We start from the raw sequence: 23816 nt of genomic DNA on the forward strand, positions 1-23816 counted from the left end.
GAAATTATATAGCGAGTCGTTTGCGCACTGTATATAAGCGAATCTGTAAGCGTACAGTTATTAACATTCAAATTAACACAATTTTTCTCATTTAACACTGAAACCGCTCAATTCTGCTATTTTCGAGTGCGCTGATGTTAAACCTGTGGTGAAACACGCTAATAATTTTCTGTGGTGAAACACGCTCATCTTGGCGAGTACCCCTGCGAAAAGAGGACCATTTTGACAATCGGCACACCATGAACCTTCTCTATATTATACGTTCTCTGATATATGTCGTAAAGTATTACCACACTGTTCTAAAATTGCTTTAGCTTTACATATTGCAATGAAGAACTAAAAGCTTTTCTATGACGAATAGGTAATTCATTAATTTCTTTTTAATCATCTAGAAATATGAAAGCAACATATTTTATGTATATTTTTTATAATTAATAAAATATTTGCTTTGTGCTATTCTATGTGCTCCTTATGGCAACTTCAGCCGCTTTTCGTGACAGCTGTCAAGAACACAGTGTGCGTGCGCGTGTGCGCAGAGAACGTATAATATAGAGAAGGTTCATGGTGTGCCGATTGTCAAAATGGTCCTCTTTTCGCAGGGGTACTCGCCAAGATGAGCGTGTTTCACCACAGAAAATTATTAGCGTGTTTCACCACAGGTTTAACATCAGCGCACTCGAAAATAGCAGAATTGAGCGGTTTCAGTGTTAAATGAGAAAAATTGTGTTAATTTGAATGTTAATAACTGTACGCTTACAGATTCGCTTATATACAGTGCGCAAACGACTCGCTATATAATTTCATTTACATTTAATATCAAAATACATACGTATATATGCAAAACTTTATGATTTATTCCAGAAAATGCTTTGAAGTATATAATGAAATAATTATTTTATATACATATGTTAAAATATAATATAATTATATACTGCATACATATGAATATTTATTTTCTTTGGTTATTAAAAGTTTCGATAATATACCAAAAGAATAAAAGTTGGCGCATAATTTGTAATTATGTGTGCATGTAAACAAAATCGAAAGAACCATACGCATAATGTTTGTAAATTTGTTTACATGCATATGTGCGTAAATATGAGCCTCATGGTTCGTTGTAAAATCTTCGTTGCCACAGACAACGAATGGCCGCAAATTGTGATTTTTTGTTCTCAAGTCAAAGCAGTGTCGCACGTTCGAAGGGAAGAGGTCCAGGTCCCCAACTCATGTTATCGTTTGAATTTTTATGTCTTGATTCTTACAGAAATCAGTCGTAGTACATTGAAATATGGCATAATACATTGGTAGAATATTTAAATACATTTAATTACTTGTATTTGCTAATTGTAGGTCAATACTATACAATACATAATTAGCGCATTTATAATTAGGGAGGGATCACTTGAAACGCCTCTGTAAAGCTCGATGTGTCGAAGGTTTGATGGCCGCCTGCGCGACGTCAAAACGACGCAACTTTGCGTTGTTGGTAGAAAATCGGCTTGTCGTAAATATGTATGAATATGTATGAGCATGCAAACATATCGACATAAATTTTTGCGAGCCTCAAATCAGAATTTTTGCTGAAAAATATTTTAAAAGGCTATGTTGCCCTTTTTGTACCTAGGTTTTTGCGATGTTGTAAATTTTCCTTCTGGAGGGAACATTAGAAAAATCTTCAATTTATGATTTTTGTCATCGTCGCGAAAAGTCGTTTGTAGACATGGCATGCGCAGGGAGGTGTGTATGGCGTTACTTTTATGAATGAAGCAACTTTGCCAAGTGAATGTGCGCTTGCGTTCATGAATGAAAATGGTTTTGTTGTATGTACTACAAAATTTGGCTTCGTTGATTGGCTGCCATATTGACTTGTGATGCTGCTTATGCGTTTGAGGCGCTTGTTGTTTTTGTAGAAAATGCTTTTGTTTTTTTGTGATGGTGACAAACTTACGCGTACGCATATGCGAATGTAAGTTTGTGTATGCATTACTTCTTCGTCGATGACATACAAACATATTTATGTATATGCATTTGTAGCAATACGTGCATATGTCCTTCACTGATAAGTGATAACGAGACAATTCGAATTTTGGAAGATGTCTATACATATGCATCTACATATGTACGTAAGCGCTTTTGTTTACATGTAGATATATACAAGACTCACATAATGAAATATGTAGTTAATTTTAGTATTGTAAGAAATACATTTAATATAAAAATAAAAACATTTTTTATGAAAGTAGGTATATTATTTTAAAACATTACATATTTAACCATTACATTAAACCATTTTGATGACAAATATGCCTCTGAAATCGCATAATTTATTTGAATTGAATAAATTTTGCATGCAGTCATAAATAAATATCATATTAGCACATATGATTGCATATAAATGTATCAATATATTAGCAAACGGGCTAACATTCCGATATAATAGAAATGTAAATCTCTGAGCATATTTTTCATTTAATGCTCAGCAATGTTAACGTGACGCTGTTAAAATTTCTCCTTCCGAGCTGGCTGAGGTGAAACACGCTCATCGTGTTTTGTTAGATTTTGACAATTCACACGCTGGTCCGCAATTGGACCTTCTCTATATTTAACGTTCTCTGGTGTGCGTGTAAAGCGAGCGGAGTATTTGGTCGCGCTGCCTGTATTTAACATCAATTTAAAATAAGCTAGTTGCGGCCAATTTGGTTCGAGTTCAATTTTAGCCACTGTGAAGATCGGTCCAACACGGAAAGGCACTTGGTGCGCGCGTTATTTCTTCCAATTTCTGCGGTTTTAATTTCGGTCATTGACAGTTTTCATTCACTTCTCGTGTGCGTTTCTATCTAGTGTACCCAAAAAGGTAAAGAATAACGACCGTTGTCAGTTAACTAGTAGCGCCCCGCCCGCAACAACAAACGGCTACAGTTTTTTTGCGTGTGTGCATCCTAATAAAGCAATATCGGAGCGATTATCAGCGTTTTATTCGTTGTGTGTTGATTACTTGAAAGTGTAAGTTGCAATATTTTTCATTAAAATATATCCTTCCAAGTGATTAGTCATCGAATTCGGTAAAGGAATGTGGAAATGGCAGCAATTTTTTTTCTATAACCACTTGCTGCCGCACCCTTGTGCCCTTGCGGCAAGTTAGATTACGCTGTGAAAAATGTGAAATTGGAATTCCACCCATTTTTTGTTATCCATTTTTAGTGTTTGTGCAAGAAATTCAATGAAGAACATAGAGGTGAAAGAAAGAGAGGCGAGTCATAAAATAAAATAATAAAAAAAAAATTAAATAAAAAGGGGAGAGAGCTAGAATTTGAGAGAGGAAAAGTAATTGAAAAGGAAACGAAAGCGTCACATGCGAAAGTGGCGCAACGCAGAGAACGTTAAATATAGAGAAGGTCCAATTGCGGACCAGCGTGTGAATTGTCAAAATCTAACAAAACACGATGAGCGTGTTTCACCTCAGCCAGCTCGGAAGGAGAAATTTTAACAGCGTCACGTTAACATTGCTGAGCATTAAATGAAAAATATGCTCAGAGATTTACATTTCTATTATATCGGAATGTTAGCCCGTTTGCTAATATATTGATACATTTATATGCAATCATATGTGCTAATATGATATTTATTTATGACTGCATGCAAAATTTATTCAATTCAAATAAATTATGCGATTTCAGAGGCATATTTGTCATCAAAATGGTTTAATGTAATGGTTAAATATGTAATGTTTTAAAATAATATACCTACTTTCATAAAAAATGTTTTTATTTTTATATTAAATGTATTTCTTACAATACTAAAATTAACTACATATTTCATTATGTGAGTCTTGTATATATCTACATGTAAACAAAAGCGCTTACGTACATATGTAGATGCATATGTATAGACATCTTCCAAAATTCGAATTGTCTCGTTATCACTTATCAGTGAAGGACATATGCACGTATTGCTACAAATGCATATACATAAATATGTTTGTATGTCATCGACGAAGAAGTAATGCATACACAAACTTACATTCGCATATGCGTACGCGTAAGTTTGTCACCATCACAAAAAAACAAAAGCATTTTCTACAAAAACAACAAGCGCCTCAAACGCATAAGCAGCATCACAAGTCAATATGGCAGCCAATCAACGAAGCCAAATTTTGTAGTACATACAACAAAACCATTTTCATTCATGAACGCAAGCGCACATTCACTTGGCAAAGTTGCTTCATTCATAAAAGTAACGCCATACACACCTCCCTGCGCATGCCATGTCTACAAACGACTTTTCGCGACGATGACAAAAATCATAAATTGAAGATTTTTCTAATGTTCCCTCCAGAAGGAAAATTTACAACATCGCAAAAACCTAGGTACAAAAAGGGCAACATAGCCTTTTAAAATATTTTTCAGCAAAAATTCTGATTTGAGGCTCGCAAAAATTTATGTCGATATGTTTGCATGCTCATACATATTCATACATATTTACGACAAGCCGATTTTCTACCAACAACGCAAAGTTGCGTCGTTTTGACGTCGCGCAGGCGGCCATCAAACCTTCGACACATCGAGCTTTACAGAGGCGTTTCAAGTGATCCCTCCCTAATTATAAATGCGCTAATTATGTATTGTATAGTATTGACCTACAATTAGCAAATACAAGTAATTAAATGTATTTAAATATTCTACCAATGTATTATGCCATATTTCAATGTACTACGACTGATTTCTGTAAGAATCAAGACATAAAAATTCAAACGATAACATGAGTTGGGGACCTGGACCTCTTCCCTTCGAACGTGCGACACTGCTTTGACTTGAGAACAAAAAATCACAATTTGCGGCCATTCGTTGTCTGTGGCAACGAAGATTTTACAACGAACCATGAGGCTCATATTTACGCACATATGCATGTAAACAAATTTACAAACATTATGCGTATGGTTCTTTCGATTTTGTTTACATGCACACATAATTACAAATTATGCGCCAACTTTTATTCTTTTGGTATATTATCGAAACTTTTAATAACCAAAGAAAATAAATATTCATATGTATGCAGTATATAATTATATTATATTTTAACATATGTATATAAAATAATTATTTCATTATATACTTCAAAGCATTTTCTGGAATAAATCATAAAGTTTTGCATATATACGTATGTATTTTGATATTAAATGTAAATGAAATTATATAGCGAGTCGTTTGCGCACTGTATATAAGCGAATCTGTAAGCGTACAGTTATTAACATTCAAATTAACACAATTTTTCTCATTTAACACTGAAACCGCTCAATTCTGCTATTTTCGAGTGCGCTGATGTTAAACCTGTGGTGAAACACGCTAATAATTTTCTGTGGTGAAACACGCTCATCTTGGCGAGTACCCCTGCGAAAAGAGGACCATTTTGACAATCGGCACACCATGAACCTTCTCTATATTATACGTTCTCTGTTTTGTGTATGTCCTTTTGACAGAAGTAGGTCATGTATTTTTTATAAGTGCATATGCACAAATTAGAATAATTTTAGACAACTTTTAATAAATATACATAAATATGTTAACTTATTGCTTATATATTTAATTATAAGATGTACATTTGTTATCGACTTGTGTGACGAAATGTTATATTCCATAATGCTAACTCACCTTACTCAAAACTCAATATGAAAATTGAAGATAACTTATGTTCAACAATTTTTAGAAATAATGCAGTTAAAGTTTTATACAAAGTAATAGTTGTTTGTGCTTATTTTCTTATAAAATTTGATTAGTTAAGCGAGCGGCTTATCAAGCGCAATCGAGTGGTTGGTTGTAAAACAAATGAAGAAATTAATTAATAGACATAATTGTCACCAAAAGGGAAACATATGTGTTTAATTCAACCTGAAATACCTAACATTTTTTGTTTAATGCCATAAATACACAAGATTAATTGTGATTTAATAAGCAGCTCTAATGGTCAATTGATGAACTGAGAATTCATGGATCTGGTGTTATTATAAATAAAGTGCTTAAGACGTTCCTCAAGTGGACATTGGCACCAAGTGCATAATAATTGTACTCAAGACTTTTTTCAAATTGTTTACTTCAAAAAATATATTTGCATATAAATTAGTTAATGAATTAAAAAAGTATACTTATCTAATTACTTTGAGCAATTATTAACATACTTGAAAATATTGCTGTGATAACCCGCATATTCTTAAAAAAATAAGGAACAAAACAAACAATTTTAATTGACACTAAAATGAACAATATGATTACGCAGATCAACACACCTAAAAGTTGTGTAATGATAACTTTTGTACCTCCTCATACTAATGTATTATAGTATGCCCACTTCAGAATGCCATATTATTTATCGTGCTATAATATAATGATGATCAGACACTCAATTCTATTTCACTGCACAAATAAAACGTCAATGTTCAATAAGCAAGCTAAAGTGTTTTGAACGTATAGCAAGATTATGTACGGTATTTTTGTTTTAAACAAATAAATAGTTGTTAAATACTATTTATGAACATGACGAAGGAGTGGCAACAAGTTGCAGTTTATTTAAGAAGTAAACGTAAAATTGTTAATTTCCCGCTTGGAAAGAGCACTAGACTTAACAAGCGATTTTGAGTGCCGCGCTAAATAAATTTTATACTCAAATGTAAACTAGCTTATTATACTCTCGCAACCTGTTGCACAGAGTATCATAGTTTTGTTCACATAACGGTTGTTTGTGTCACCAAGAAATATAAGAGTTAGATATGGGGTTATATATACATAAATGATCAGGATGACGAGTAGATTTGAAATCCGGATGTCTGTCCGTCCGTCTGTCCGTCTGTCCGTGCAAGCGATAACTTGAGTAAAAATTAAGATATCTTAATGAAACTTGGAACACATGTTCTTGGCACCCTGAGGAGGTTGCTTTCGAAAATGGGCAAAATCGGTCCACTGCCACGCCCACAAAATGGAGGAAACCGAAAACCTATACAGTGTCATAACTAAGCCATAAATAAAGTTATGAAAATGAAATTTGGAACATAGGATCCCATTAGGGAGGGACACATTTGGATGTAATTTTTTTGGAAAAGTGGGCGTGACCCCGCCCCCAAATAGGTTTTTTGTATATAACTCGCAAACCAATAAAGCTATATAAGCCAAACTTTCTGCAGTCGTTTCTTTTAGCCATTTCCTTATACAGTCCAAAAATGAAAGAAATCGGATAATAACCACGCCCACCTCCCATACAAAGGTTAGGTTGAAAATTACTAAAAGTGGGTTAACTCCCTAACGAAAAACGTCAGAAACACCAAATTTTACATAAGAAAAGGCAGAAGAAAGCTGCACTGAGATTTTTTTACAAAATGGAAAATGGGCGTGGCGTCGCCCACTTATGGGTCAAAAACCATATCTCAAGAACTATTCGACCGATTTCAATGAAATTCGGTACATAACACTTTCTTGACACCCTGATGACACGGGTGGAATATGGGCGAAATCGGTTCACAACTACGTCTACTTCCCATATAACCCAATTTTGAATTCCATCTGATTCGTTCACTTTATAATGTATTCATAAGGAACCAATGAAGCTAGCGGAATAAAACTTTACACAAATACTGTATTTGAGCTGTGACATCACTTGTGGAAAAATTGTCAAAATCGAACCATGACTTTTCAAGGCCCCTGATATCAAACTCAGTGCCTAAGGTTAATTTTTCACCGAAAATATGGGTAAATCCCTCAGATATTTTAATGTAATTCATTCCATCTGAATTTTTTTCTTATAACAGTTTCTCTCTGTACCTGAAATGGTAAAAATTGGGTCATAACTTCCCCCAGATCCCATATACCTAATTATAAGTAATATTAAATTAAGTGAGCGTATAGTTTTCGATACGTTGTATCTTGGTGGTGAAAACGAGTGAAATCGGTTTAGGAATTACCTCAGTCCCCATATACTATTTATGATGATTTTCGTTATTCTATTGAACTTTATGCCGAATATATGGGTCGAATTGTGTTGTCTTTATAAAATTACATCAATAAATTGCGAGAGTATAAAATGTTCGGTTACACCCGAACTTAGCCCTTCCTTACTTGTTTTATTATATTTGTTTAACAATAATATAAATAGTAATATTGAAACAGGTGTAACATAAAGCAAGAGTATAAGATTTTAAATGTAATGCTACCTTTGTTGCATTTTAACAACGCTTCAGTTAATTGAAGGACTTCCTGCTCACAGCTGGACACACCTTAGGGGTTTTAAGTTTCTCATGTACGTAAAAGTATATCCTTGGCTACCTGAAATAAGTTGATGTCACGCAGTGAATGCGAGCAATTAAAAGCTCCATTAAAGTGTTTATATAAACTCATATAATAGCGCTAATACATGCGTGAAATGCATGTTTAGAAATTTGCATAAAATCTTTTTCACCCACAATGAGTGAGAGTTTGTTAAACTATCTTTAAGCTACGCCGGTTTATTTAATATTAAATCATTTGTAGCGTGTTTTGTTTACATACATATAAATATATTTATATGGCAAAAGCAAAAACATATAAAGACACACGCATAGATAAGCTTTTATTGACGCAGATAAGATACTGGCGGCACCAAACACACTCCAGCGGTTTTCGCAATTGACTAATTAAATTTGTGTGCGTGTGGAGAAGGCACGTCTCTTTGCTGGCACAAATTAGACGCGTTAATTCTATATAATATATATATTGTATATACTGTATACCTCATATATGCTGGTCAGCATGAAAAGTAACACGTCAGTGCCCCGTTTTTATTTTGGCTTCTAAGCTACTAAGCGACTTGAAGCAGCGCAAATAAAAGCAAAAATAAACAAAAATACTCAAAAAGACCACAGTGTATACATATATTCTTTATTTATTTTTTATTATTATTAATATATGCTTGTGTCTATAGTATTGCATGCCAAAAAATATGAACACATGGCCAACGCCTCGAAATTCCCACGCGATCGCACAAAGTCCATCATCAGCGTACACATTAACCGCCCCAGTGCGCATGTTCACCCAATAATTTATGTAGTAGAATAATATCTTGCGCAAATTGCGAGCAGAAGATATTTGAAATATTTTGGGTTTTTACTTATTAACCAACGGTGTACGTGTGTAGAATCTCCAAATTTCTTCTAATCAGTGTATCGTATGTAAATTAATGGAGCCTATCAAGTAGCGCGGTGACTTTTTTGAGTACACTGTGACACCAACTAGCTTAATGCTTACGTTTGATTTCTGTTTGTTTTTTTTTCGTTTTGTTATTCAATCATAAACTGGATTCTTTGCGTTGGCTTCAGTTTCTCCAATACATTGATGTGCTTTGCCTCCCTACTTTCAGGAAATAGTAATTTTGTCGCTTATTTTCTTTTTTTTACTGGTATGCTATTGTTATTGGTGAAGAAATCTTTGTGTTTATTGATTGAGTTTTTTTTTTGAAGATTGCAGTGCGCTTGACTTTTGAAAACTTGACCAACTGCTCTACAGCAGTCGCAAGGGTCATTGCACTGCGCTTAAGTTTATTATTGGTTAACGCTCTTGAATTGCTGCATTATTGTTGTTGTTGTTGATTAATCAAAGCGATATTGCTGTATACAAAAAGTATATGCTTGCTTAGCGCTAGATTAGCTCTTATTAAGTGTTTTAATCATGTTTCCTAATATTATTTGTTCTTGTTTCTATTTGATTTTTATTGTTTTATCATTTTATGTACAACAACGCGCCAATTTTATTCGAGCTCATGTTTTATTATCCCACTTTAATCTCTCGGCAATTAATTTTCTGCAAGTACCAAGTGTATAATTAATTTGCTGCTGATTTGCTAATTGTAATCATGTTTGCCAGCATTTTTATTAAGCGCAATAGTCGCTCAGCCACTCGTAATCGCCCCATAATTCAACATAAGAACTCTTGTTGTAGCGTGATTTTTATGGACTCACTTTTTACCATGCAATTTAAGCATTTTTTTTTGCGCAAATAAAGAAATAAAAAACAATAAAAAACAAAAAAAAAATTAAATTAAATTAAATAAAAAAATAAAAAACAAAAAATTAAATTCAAAAATTAAATTAAAAAATCAGAAAAAAAAAATTTTAATATCAAAAAAAAAATAAAAAAGTTAATATAAAAAAAAAAAATTACATCAAAAAAATCTTTCATCCAAACATTTTATTGTATTGTCACTGTTTTAAAAACTGTTGATAAACAACAATGATTTTCGTTTTAATTATGGCAATTTTACTACACAATTACAAATTGTTATTTTTATTTGAATCACGTACGTGTAATCAAATGCCGCTGCTTGCTGGGAGAGTCAATATCATGCGAAGAAATTCTTTCATCAAGATTTTGCTCATTTGCTTGTAGTATCGCCATTGCAATCGAAATTTTACGGTTTTTAGTCTTAACAGTCGTTTAAATAAACATTTTTTTACATATTTTTCGAAAGTATGTATGTATTTTATGCGTTGGTATGCAAAGGTTGTTGTTGTTTTTTTGGTCATACAAATTGTTTTGCTGTTTTGCATACGAATGCAATATATTAAAATAAGTAAAAGTGTATTTATTTGCCGAAATAAAAGACAACTAATTAAATTGAATTCATTAAATTTAATGCGAATGACATAAAGTGTCACTGGACGGGTGATTAAAACCAATGAAAATCAAATAGGCGCATAAATATACTTGCATAAAATCATGGAAGGAAGAATACTGTGACCTACTTGAACTCTCTTAGTCTTGTATATTCAAAAATGTTCAAGATTTTAACAGCCAAAAGTTCAGGATTCTTTTTAGAAACTCCAAAACTCTATTGACATGTTCGACCAAGTCCAATTGTCAAAAAAGCTGCTAAGGTTAGAATTCTTGGCCAAAAATTGTACAGTAACGATGTTCCAGCCTCCATATTCGCCGTGTGACTTTTTCCTATTTCCAAAAATAAAGGGAACCGTCGTTTTACCCGAATACGAGAAATCGCTGAGCCAAAGGTTATACCAAAAATCGAGTTTAGGAAGTGTTTTGAGTGTTTTGTTAATATCGAATGGGGATTATTTTGAATGACACAATCTTAATGTAGACGAATGAAGCAATAATTTTTTTTTTCAAAAAACTAAAATTCCCGTTATTTTTTGAACACACCACGTATAACTGTAAAATATATTTACAGTTCGTTTCGAGTTTCTTATTCGAGAAAAAATTCTGTTCGGCTTGCACAGCTGCAAAGTTGTCTTACTAAGACGCTGCTTATCTTCCGTATATTTATAAGAATCTTTGACAGATATTCCAACAAGTCAAAGAATGACAGAATTGTCAGTTTTTATGACAGTTTCATTTTACTCGCAATCGCTGTAATCACACTTTCACAGCATTGTGATAATTCTTCATGAAATCCAATACCGCAGACAGCTACAAGCAATTACAGTTGTCATGCAGTACTGTTGCATTTCAGAGCTGCATTATGTTAATTTTCTAGACAAGTATGTTAATGTATTTTATTAACATAATTTACAGCTATTTCATTCACTTCGGACATGAGTATAAATTATGCAAAGATTCCTGCATAGATCTCATTTGACTGGTCAACTTTTTATGAAAATTTTATTATAATTTCCAGACAAGACTTCTTTGTAACACGAGCATAGCTAAAAGAAAAACTGGTTTCACTTTTTTTTATTTTAATATCAATTGATTTTCATTTAATACCGATTTTATGCGCTTTCCATGGAAAGCACACATTTGTAGTACGCATCAGCTTTTATTGCTACAAGCTTAGCTTTGCTGTCAGTTTAAATTCTAAAAAAATGCTTGAGCTGACAAACTGTTTACCTTCACGCTGCGTGACTATTTATCCAAGAAATTAACTATTTCACGTATGTTTGTGAGCCGTATTTGTATTTATCTCTTTTTTTCGTCGTACAAACTGCTGATCGGGTTCAAGGTCCAACCACATACTACTATTAGCACCAACCGAATTATTAACCGCACAATTCATAGTTATCTTCATTTCGAATATGAGCTATCGCTTGACGCTGACAATGACTAATCATAAAAGTAAACCGTTAAAAGTGGCAGTGACTGAAAAAAAACAGGATTGCTCACAATCACTCGTCGTCAGCAACAATCCACCAACAAGGCAACAACAAGCAACAGCGACAACATTCTCTCAAGCGATGCTGCTTGGTAATTCCCACCTGTCGCCTGGACTTTCCAGCCGAACTACAGTTAATATACTTACAAACATACACCCAGGCACCTACTTGATGAGCTTCAATTAAAGTGAAGATGAAAAATAAGAAAGAAAATTTTGGAAGAAAACTGTTATCTTCAAGCAACAAGTGGCACCTACAAAAAGCCCGAATATTTTCTTATGGTGTGTGTTTTTTGTTGTTGTAGCGTTGCTCACTTTCTTCGGCGTCAACAGCAGCAGCAGCTTAACAATATCAGTCGACAACAACAACAACAATGAGAATTAAAAAAAGAGAAATCTGTACAAAAATCGCGTGTAGCGCATACGCCGCGTGTGCAACAACAACAACAGCAAAGTGTTTGGCCCTTTATGTGTTGGCTTGGTGTGACTGTGGCGCGTCGAAGAACTGCCTAATTAATTCCGCATAGTCTTTTGCGCTCACGGCAGGCAGTTCACTCACTCACCGACTGACTGATTGACGAACGGAGTCACTTACTCACTTACTCGACTGTTGGACTGTCGGACTGACTGCTTGACTATCACACTCTCTGTCACTTGTACGATTGAACTTTATTGACCAACATGTTGCCATATTCTGCACCCTTTTCCGTGTGTCTCCCCACCACACCACACACCGGAAGGCAACTCATCGTCCGTCACTCTCACTATACGATATACACTCTCGCTGCGATCGTTTGGCAGGTGAATATGCGTGTTTTGGATCGTCGGTAATTGGCCAGTAATGATGGTGCGTGTGTGCTGACCAAATAGCAGGCATTTCCACTTTGTAAGTGAGACTGTGTGTGTCTGTGTGTGTTTGCATGCGTGTGCTTGTGTCAACAAACAATTCACGTCTTCTTCGTCGCCACATTTGTTTGTGCATTTATTTATAACGCAAACTAAACTTAAAATTATTTACTCCAATAAACTAACAAAAAATATATATACACTACAACAAAAATATGTATGTGACTGTGTGTGTGTTGAAAAAACCTGCTAAAATTCGCCTCTGCATAACCAAAAAAATAAATAATAATTCCATAATTGAAATTAAATCGAAATGAATTTGATTTCGTTCACTCATTGTTGCCAACGCGCCGCTTAAACGGCAACAACATTCATTCATCGCTGCCAATACCAACACATACATATAAGCATATAAATATGTATATATATATCACACTCCGCACCCACCCTCTCCAACACAAACGCTAACAATTTCACGATCATCCGATATTTCATACATATTATTTCCATATATATCAATATATAAGTGTATGTACATATATAACGCAACAAATATTTACAGTTAAGCAGTTATACATTGGTCGTTGCTTTTATTTTTCACACTGTGCGCTCACATTAAAACGGCATAATATCGAACATGCCACCAAAACCAGCTGAAAGCCCAAAAGCCAAGCGTTGAGCGTCCAATCAACCAACTGACCGAGCGTCCAACTCACCGCCCAGCCCATTGTCGCTATTTAACCAAAAAATCAATGGAATGGAATTTCGATAATTTCTTTTTGTTTTGTTGGTTTTTACTACACACGCCAACATTTTTTTGGGCGTCCACTCTTTGAAATCGAAATTTTGTTGTTGTTGTTGTTTAAATTTTTCTTTTTTGTTGGCGTTTACTTCCTCTATTGCACTTGTTTTTGACCGCTTTTTAATTGTCGCGTGTAGCTTTTGATTCATTTTTGTAATATTTATAATTTTATAGTCACAACTTTTGGATTTTTTATTATATTTTTTAGTTATATTTTTAATTTTTTTTTTTAAATTTATTTATTATTTTTATTTATATTTTTATTATTTTATTATTTTTTTATTATTTTGTTTTTAATTTTTTTATTTTTTTTTGAAATTATTTTTATTTTATTTTTTTTTTTAATTATTTTTTTTTTTTTTTTTTTAATTTTTTAAATATTACTATCATTTTATTTCTTTATATTTTATTATAATTTTTTTGTTATTATTTTTCTATAACTTTTTTTAAATTAATTTTAATTAATTTAATTTTTTTATTTATTATTTATTATTTTTTGTTTTTATTTATTATATTTATTTTTCACATATTTTTCTATTTGTATCGCAGTTATCGCATATATTTGATGTTCATACCTCCATTCTTATTTCTATAATAAATTATAAATAAGCTTTTTTTCACTATTTATGTCTAATATATGTTAATCCAGCGCTTATAACTGATTACTTCAGAAATATCGCATTTCATAGCACCTGTTTTCGTCGCTCGTGACTCATATTGAAATACTTTTTGTATATACAAAATAATCGTATATAATGTTTGTGTGCTTACTGATAAGCGGCGAACAGCTTTCTGATTTGACGAGAGTTTGATAAGTTAAACGAATATTGTTTCTATTATTAGGGGACTTTTCCAAGGCTTTCAATAAAATTTTTAGCAAAAATATTTTGATATTATATTCTGATAAAAACGTCGATATAAAGAGAAAAAAAGTATTCATCCAGAACTCCGAAGTTTTTCAGTTTTTTTTTTATTTTGAGGAATGGCACGGTGAGAATTGTAACGTCACAGAATATACATCGCATTTTTGGATTTCGAAGAAAAAAATAAAATCAATTTATGTCAAATGTTACTAACCTATTGAACTTTTATTTGTATAATGACAATTTGAATTATTTGCTTCATAAATAATAATTTTGGGCTCACCACACTGAGTAATATGGCTATATGTGTTGATTAGAAATATGAATAATTAGAATGTTTAGCAAAAAAAAGTACTTATAAAAATAGAATTATTCGTTTGTAGTACAACCATAGTATTTTGATAAGATTGTTTACTAATCCCATATTAATGGTGATTGAATGGTATGACTGTTCATTGATTGAAACAATTATTCATTACACATACATATCTATATTTACTTATGAATTGGCATTTATTATCAGAAAAAGTGACTCAAAAGTTATAAAAAATGAATGTAGAAAGTGATTGAAAGTAGAAATACAAAAACAATTTTCAAATTATTGAACGTAATGCATAACCATTATTTTGTATAATTTATACAAAAAAATAATAAAAATGATTTTTTATATATTTATAACTTTATAAATAATGAAAACTACGTAAATAATAATACAAAAAAAAATATATGAATATGAATATATAATTTGAAGAATATATACAAAAATAAACTAAAAAGTCATTTTTATATTTATATAATTTTGTAAATAACATATTTTTTTTTGTTTTTAGTAACTACAGTTGAATTTCCTTAACTCGAAGATCTCCATACCTCACACTCTTGAATTGACAATAGCGTTTAGAAATCAAATTTCATACAAATTTCCATAAATATGAATTTGAAGAATTTGAAAATAGTCCCTCTGTATCTGAAAGAAGTGTACGTTACCCGTAAGGAAAGTATTTCCACGTCCTATTTATTATTTCTCCACTTTTTTGCTCTTGGCCAATATACATGATTTCAAATCAAAGTTCAACTTCATATAAAAATTTTTTGACCGAAATAATTCGATTTGGTAGCTTGACCTTTTAGAAGCAACTGGGAAATGTTAAAGCACTAACTTCATTTCCAATTTTTGCTGTCATCGCGTGCGACCGCTTTAAAATGTCCTTTTGGAAATAGTTACAATGCGACAATCAAGAAATTTATTCATTATTTTTGTCGTTTTTCGCGAGTCTAACTACTTGATTTTCAAGTTAAAGCACCTTCCCTTAACTTCCCCATATCCAGAAGTAATTTTCCTTGCATTCTGAGCTGGGAACTTGTAGAGCTTCTTCAACATATTTTTAATTAATCATTTTTTTTATTTATTTTTAATTACTTAATATTTTTATTTATTATCAAAAAATGTATTAGGTATTTTTTCATTAATTTGTATAGTTAAACTTTTTTAATTTTTTATAATTGTTTTTTTTTTTTTTTAATAATTAATTATTAATTAATTCAATTGATTTTGCAATAAATTTTTAATATTTTTATTAATTTATTACCTTGTTGTATTTAAATATTTATTGATTTTTAAATTAAATTAATTTTTTATAAATATTATTTTTAACTATTTAATATTTTATTTTCCAATTTATAAAAAAAAATAAAAAATTATTATAATTATATTTGAAATCAATTCTTATTATTTGATTAATTTATTTATTTCAATTACATTATTTTTAAAAGTACTTGCCTTAATTATATTATTATATTTATTGAATTAAATCCATATGATTTTCAATAATTAATAATATTTGCATTAATTATAATTCATACGCAGTGTCTTTCAACCTACATGCTTATATTAACTTTATTATCAAACAAAAAAAAAGTAAAAACAAATTTACCATTTCGCAGCTCTTTATTTTAATTAATTATTAAAACTAACTCTTTTGTTTTTTTGCTTTTGTCTTATTTTCTTTATTTACAAATTTTTTTTGTTTATCCCACACACAACAAAAAGCATTTCCAAACAACACAACTCGAAGCTTCTTCGCCGGCATTGTTTTGAAATCTCGCATATCAAAGATAGCATGATTACAGCCATATTAATATTATAAACGTTCGATATTAACCATGTCAAACGATAAACACACACATACATATCTATTATCTAGCCTGCTGCACAATTATGGATTTGCGCAACATTGATCTTACAATGAAAATAAAAAATATGAAGAAGCAGCAGTTGAAAAAAAACCGAATTCGAAAAATCTAGACTTTTGCGATTTCCACACTTACGAATCACATAAAATTATGAAATCCCGCTAAAAGGCCAAATTTCCGACACTGAATAGGTTTGGTAGTTAAATTTATTGGTTTTTTCGTTAATTTGTTTGTGTGAGTGTGTGTTCGTGGTGTCTGTGTAGCCAAAAACTAAATGGAATAAATAAAACATGGACGTTTGAGCTTCAAGTTGCGCCTGTCTGCGCTGTCTGTCGGTTGGAGCTATCAACAATTGGCAGCGCGCCGCTGTGGATATGTATGTGTGTGCCTGTATTAGTTTAGTTCAAGCTCACCGGTGTTTATTGCTGTTGTGTGTGTGTGTGTGTGTCTTCTGTCGCATTGATGTTTCATTGGCAGGCAGCAACAATGTTTGCGCTAGAAATCGCTCAGCTATGTTAAATACAAAAATACACACAGTCGAACATGCGCAGCAGCGCACATGCTTTTGCACATTTTTTTTGTTGGTGGCGGTGGATTACAAGGTTCGATTGCCTGTTGTTGTTGTTGTTACTAGTTAGTTTTTTATATTTTTTTATTTTTTGTTGTTGTTCCTAGTTAGTTATTTTTCGAATTTTTTTGATGTTGTTGTTCCTAGTTTACTTTTTTCTTTTGTTGTTGTTGTTTTTCATCTATTATGTTTGTTTATCAAATTTTTTGTATTCCCTGCCATTGCTCAATTTATTATGTTGCTGTTGTTGTAGATGTTGTTTTTTCCCATTTTTTTGCAAGTCAGCATATAAACCCATTAAAAAGCCATTCATGCCAAAGCGCTCATCCATAGAAACTTGTTCTCAATATGAGTTGTTGTTGTTGTATTTAGAATCACCCTCTGAGGAAGCTTAGCAAATTTTTATGATTCTTTTATACATACACACATACACTAATAATAAAAATCGCAAATCTGCTGTCTTCACTGCTTTCTTTTCTTCTTTCCCAAACGCCGATCTTCGGTGTATCTCTTACTTTCAATCTCAATCTCGTCTTATCCACTTTAAACACTTGTAATTACATTGACGCTTTGACCCTTGTTTTGTTCAACAAACCGCAATTATTTTCTTCACTCACCGCTCAGCCTTTTTTGGACATCTTTCGAGTGGCTGCGGTTGCTGGTTGGTGTGTGTGTGTGTGTGTGTGTGCCTGTAATTCATCTTGCATCTTGACCGTGAAATATAATTTTACCAAAGCAAACGTGTTTCTTCTATGTTATTTATGCGCATCATTTGTTTATTTATTTCTATTTTATTTTTACTACGTTTATTATGTATATGTGTGTGTGTGTGTTTTATTGTTTTTTTTTTTGTTTTGGCTGCAATGTTGTTTTGATTGCCCAATTTCTGTTGTGGCGTCCATAAAAAAGTTTAGTTTCAATACATAAATTTTTGCATTGAAATTTGTACGTGAAATTTGCCGGTGACTTTGACCGCTTTTTTATGTTTCAAACATAACTTAGGATCATTATTATCAGCGTCTGTTGGATATAGTATGTAAGACATCATCATCAATTACATCATAGATAATTGAATAATGAGCAATCATTTGGAATTTTTTTTTTCGGAAATATATGTATTCGAAATATTTGTAATTTGAATTCTAACTGCATAATCTAAAAAATAAATTCGAATTTTTTGCAGGTCATGATTGATTAATGTTAAATTATAAATTTATTTAAAAAAAAATTGATGAAAAAAAAATATAGATGCAAAAAAAAATATATTGCAAAAAAATACATTTTTTTTATTAATTTTTATATTTTTTTAAATTATTTTAACAATTTTTTTTTAAATTACGCTGAAAAATTTCAAACAAGTCTCGTGACAAAATATATCAAAAAAGATCCCTACTTCCCTATTTGTGATGAAAAACTCTTTTGTTAGGTGATTGTAAAAACACTTAAAATCCAACGTAAAAATTGTAAGTCAAAAAAAAGTATTTCTATTTTCGTTCAATATATGTTTAAACCAGTCTCACTATAGTAAAAACAAATTATTTTTAACACAAAAATTATTCAACAAATTTTCGTAATGGTTCATCACTCTTTCTAGTTAAAATAAGTCGGAACTCTTTGAAGTTTATTTGTCTTCGTTTGTTTTTGTTTACCTAAAACTATTGCCGCCAGTAACATAGAAGTGTCAAATTTTCTTACTTAGTGTTTACATGTTAAAACATATCTTAAAAATAATACGTCTTTACATAAATTTATAGTGATACTTGTGGTGGTAATCAGTGTAAGTTAAGCCTACGAATATTGTGTGTTAAAGCTGGAGTGCTTTCGTCCATTCGGACAACATGACCTAGCGAGTCCATTTACTCGCTGAACTATGTCCAAGTTGCCTATAAGTCATGAGCTCTTCGTTAAATCGTCCGCGGTATTCTCCGCTGCCAATGTTCAAAGGTCCATAAGTCTTTCGCAAAACTTTATAAAAAACTCTACTCTGTCCAAAGTAGCACCTGTTGGCAAGAGTGATTCTGCGTTGGATTTCGTGGCTGACATTGTTGGTGTTAATGTTGTTGTTGAGGTTGTTGTTGAGGTCAATGATATCAATATTATCGGCATACGCCAGGAGCTGTACACTCTTATAGAATAAACTCTTATATGTAGAAGGAACATACCTTTTCCATTAAGTTTTGCGACTCGTATTATTTTCTCCAGCAATAGATTGAAGTAGTCGCACGATAGTGAATCGCCCTGTCTGAAGCCTCCTTCCCGTTCCTGACGGAGCTTTTTAACTTAACCTAACCTAATATTAAAATTGGATTGTATAACCATCATTTTCTTGATGGAAGAAATGTTGCACGTTTTAGCTCTTTTCTTTTACGAAAGGTTAAACTTAGAAAATCTTCTCTTAATATAATCTAAGCTTCTTTGCTTCGAAATCCAAGCATTCAAGTTTATGATAACAAAAATTTTCCAGAAGCTTTAAGCAGTCTCCGAAGTTGCAATGTTTTCATGAGAAGATTAGCTATATAACATAACAATTTTCTTGACAGGAATTAGATACTAAGATTTTTACGTGATCGTGTCCACCTCGCTGAGATTCACAGATAGTTTTGCCTGCTTAATTGTTTAATGAATTTTGTGATGTATATGCCGATCGTGACTACTTGTGGAGCCCGAATCTTCTTAGATATATAAATATATGTATGGTCTAAGGCGGTCACAACAACAACTATCCTCAAAATTTTTCGAAAAAAGCTGTATGCTCGAGAAAGCTCCCTACTATAAATTTCTTTCAAGAAAATGCTCTCCAAACAGCTCTCCAAAGAGATTTATATAGGAAACCAGCCTCCATGTGATGCTGACAACTAACCTCATACAACAACAACAACAATTGTGTAGTGAGGCAAGCAAATTCAATGGAGCGTATTCGATTCAGCAGCCACAAATGTATGTAGTGTATAGAGTTAAATGTGTGTATGTTTGCGCGTATTCGCAAAGTACAAAGTCCAATCGAATAACTATTTTTTGCTGCCACAATTGCTTTTATTGTACCGTTTGGATTTTTGCGCTGTCACTCTTACTGGCGTTTGGCCCCCTTATTGTTGTTACACACAACATTTCGCTAGCCGCCATTGAGGCACTGCCGCTGTCGCTGCCACTGGCTGGCTGACTGGTTGTGAGTTCGCGCGCAGCAAAGCCGGGCCGGCCATTGGGTGAGCTTAGTTTCGGTTATTACGCTGATTACTTGATTTCTTGGCATTTCTTTGGCTATTTGCTCTATTAGTTTGTTGGCCGTTTGTGGCTTTGAGGTGCCTACTGCTCATTGACGCGCTGCGGTGAGCGCCGTCAGCGCGTCGGTTTTCTTGGCTGCGCGCGTATTTATTGTCGGCATTTTTGTGCCACTTTTTTATACGCTAGTGTTACTTGCTTACTACTCGATGTGTTTCATTGAGTTGGTGATTGACTTACAGGCACACAGATATATGAAGTATTTGTGGTTATGCGTATTGCAACACATTTGAAGTCTCTATCGGCCGAAGAAGACTAGAAAGTGCAGCTAACTCTTCAACACACACATACTGCTTATGTGATGTGTGTGTGTGCCTGGTGTCAATGAAATGCAAATATGCTTTTGCTTCCTATTTCCGCCTTTGCAGACGTTACACACTCGCGCACACTTGTCAGTTTGGTGCTCCTCCGTCCGCCAACGCGCATGCCCAATTCATTTGTATTTCTTTCGGCTAATTTTAATTTATATAGAAGTCCCGTCCGTCATATCTTATAACGGCTACGCACCTAAGCATTGACCATTTTTATTTAATTTAATTTTATTTTTGTTGTTGTAATATCCAAGTCCGTCACGCAGCCACAGTAAGTGAGCCAAGTCGTTCGTTCGGTCGGTTGTCGGTCAGTCGGTCTCGCGCCATAAAGCGACGCAATGAAAAATTTTGCTCGCGCAACACTTTACAGTGGCTTACCGTTACTAACCAACGCCAACGGAGTCAATCACACATTTACATTGCTTGGCGCTCGTCTTTCATTCTCCGCAAGGCATTGTGTATGAACAGGTTGTTGAGAAGGTTCGAGTCGTTTTGATTTCTTTATATTTTATCATTTATTAATATTTTTAGAGTTTGTTGTTGTTGTAATTTATTTTTGTATCACATTTATTGTAGTAGTTGTGGCTTGTGTGGATGGCGTTTATACTGGTGTTGTTATTGTATTAAATATTTGTTGTTGTTGCTGAAGTTTATAAATAGTAAACAACAACAACAATGCTACGCACCAAAGAAAGCGAAAGCGGGTCAGCGCGCTTTTGCTCGGATGTGTTATACTATATGTACCTGATAAAGCCGACCTCTGATAAAGCAGCGCCGCCCAAACTATGCGCTCGTTAAACCAGCTGTTGCCGAAGCTGCTCTCCAAATTCCTTCATACTTGCAGACGGTATGCTTGTTTATTGATATTTTTATTTTTTTTTTCTCTTCAAGCTCGCTTTGGGCCAGCTCTGGAGCGTGTGCCACTTTCTGCGCTTTGAACACGGCTCCACTGTTACATCAGCGTGAGCGTCAGGTTCAGTTTCGCTGCATACAAATATACATGTCCATCCAAAAGCGCCTCGGTCAGCGTCACACCTGTTGTGCCATCTACAAGCCTCGACCGAACGCCAGTTATTTATTAGTCAGCGGCAATTCTTAATGAGCATCTCTAAAGTATTTGTTAGTGTTTGTGGACCGATAGCTGAGGGACCACAGCCCACCAACAACGTCATTGTCTATGCCGTGCGCCACCAGCCGTTGTGCCACCAACGTAGGCGTCATCCCGATTCTTTATTGTTGTTATCAGCATTTCTTTCTTTGGTCTTCTATCTTTTCTTCTCACTTCTCTAGCCGCTTTCGTTGTGATACAGAGCCACACATAAATTGGCCAAATGAAATCTCAACTGACTTTTGTTTACACTTTGCACCATCACTCACGCGCTGGCCTCACTCAGTCTCTTTTCGAACGCTTTCGGGCGCGGATCTCGTGGTGTCAGCATTCGGTGCATTCCTCCACAAAGCACACGCGCTGCAGTTCACGAGTATTTCTGGTATTTGGGGCAATTGCATTTATAACAGCTTTATTGTTGTTGTTGTTATTACGCATATATTTTTTGTGTTTGTTGCCGCCGTCACTGGAATTCATCTGGGTAAAATTGCATGCATTTACATATAGACAGACGAAACACTTTTGCATTACTCACTTCGTTAGCATCGCACAATCGTCGTCGGTTGTCTATACTTATCAGTGGATTTCTAAAAATATATATAATTTTATATATGTATCTCGTGCTTTAGTGTTGTGTTTGTGGCGCCCAGCAATGCAATGCAATCATCGCTTATATGCATTACTGCTATTTCTTGGCAAATATTTTTTGTTTTTTTGTTTTTTGCATGACTCATATTATCAATAATTCGGTCGGCATTGCGGTTATTCCCATTCTCGGCGATTTTATCGTTTCTTATCAGTTACGCGTTGCTTCTTTTATTGCTTGTCGTTTCTCACTCACGCTGTAATCTCGACATTTAGGGCTTATCACTATTGTTCGCTATAAAAATGTTAATAAAAATTCTCATAATTTATTAATCACGTTTTGTTGTAGTTTGTACAAATTGAAATTATTTGTCTGCAAAAAACACGTGTTTGGTTAAAATTGATAAATTAAACAAAAATAAACAATTTGTTGAATATTATGTGAAAATCATATAAATTCAGTGGTACACCCTGTTTTTATAATAATAATTTTTTTTAATGGATAAAAGTTATTTCGCAAACTCAGTGAAAGAGCTCAAGGGGCACACCTAGTGTAATGGCCTAAAAAAAAGTGATTTTTGGGAATTTTTATTTAAAAAAAATACTTTATCATTTATTTCAAAATTTTAAAAATATATTTATACATGTTTCAAGAATATACAGTGAAATTTTTGAAGAAAAAAATTAAATATTTTTTAAGTTATAGTCGATATCCAACGGCGCGAAAAAAAGGTCCTTGCAGTGATTCCTTGCTGCAGTGATTCCGGCCTTCTCCGTGGATGAAATCTAAAAAAAAATTCCCGTTAAACTAGATGATATTGTCTGTACAATGACCTACGATAAAAAAATCAAAAATTGACAATATGGCGGCGTTTAAAAAAAAAATAGTCGAATTTACACAAAATTATGGTCGTTTTTGGCCTGCCAAAATTCGATTTTTTGATCAGATCAAAAATCGATAGGTACGGAGAACTATATATAGAACATGAAAAAAATTCGATAGTGATCGGATCATTTGTTTTTGAGTAATCACTGCAGCAAATTCGGAAAATGCTGTTTCGAGAAAAACGCTTTTAAAGATAAAATGATAGTTTTCACTGTTACCGAGCGGCTGCTCTTTAAATTGCTATAACTCAAAAAC

At 33.2% G+C, this 23816-nt stretch overlaps 1 protein-coding gene across 3 annotated transcripts in view; it reads left to right on the forward strand.

Moving 5' to 3' along the window:
* The first annotated feature begins 2618 nt into the window (after window positions 1-2618).
* LOC105209165 (elongation of very long chain fatty acids protein 7) overlaps window positions 2619-23816 on the forward strand; it is a 44603-nt gene continuing 23405 nt past the window's right edge. The window contains exon 1 of one of the 3 annotated variants that reach the window (XM_011179426.3): window positions 2619-3003. The gene's annotated coding sequence lies outside the window, so the exon portion shown is untranslated. Of the gene's footprint in view, window positions 3004-22446; window positions 22572-23816 lie in introns of those variants that run through there. The other 2 variants (XM_054228157.1, XM_054228163.1) reach the window with 2 other exon arrangements.

Source organism: Zeugodacus cucurbitae, chromosome 2 (assembly GCF_028554725.1).
Source record: "Zeugodacus cucurbitae isolate PBARC_wt_2022May chromosome 2, idZeuCucr1.2, whole genome shotgun sequence".
Classification (NCBI taxonomy): Eukaryota; Metazoa; Arthropoda; class Insecta; order Diptera; family Tephritidae; genus Zeugodacus; species Zeugodacus cucurbitae.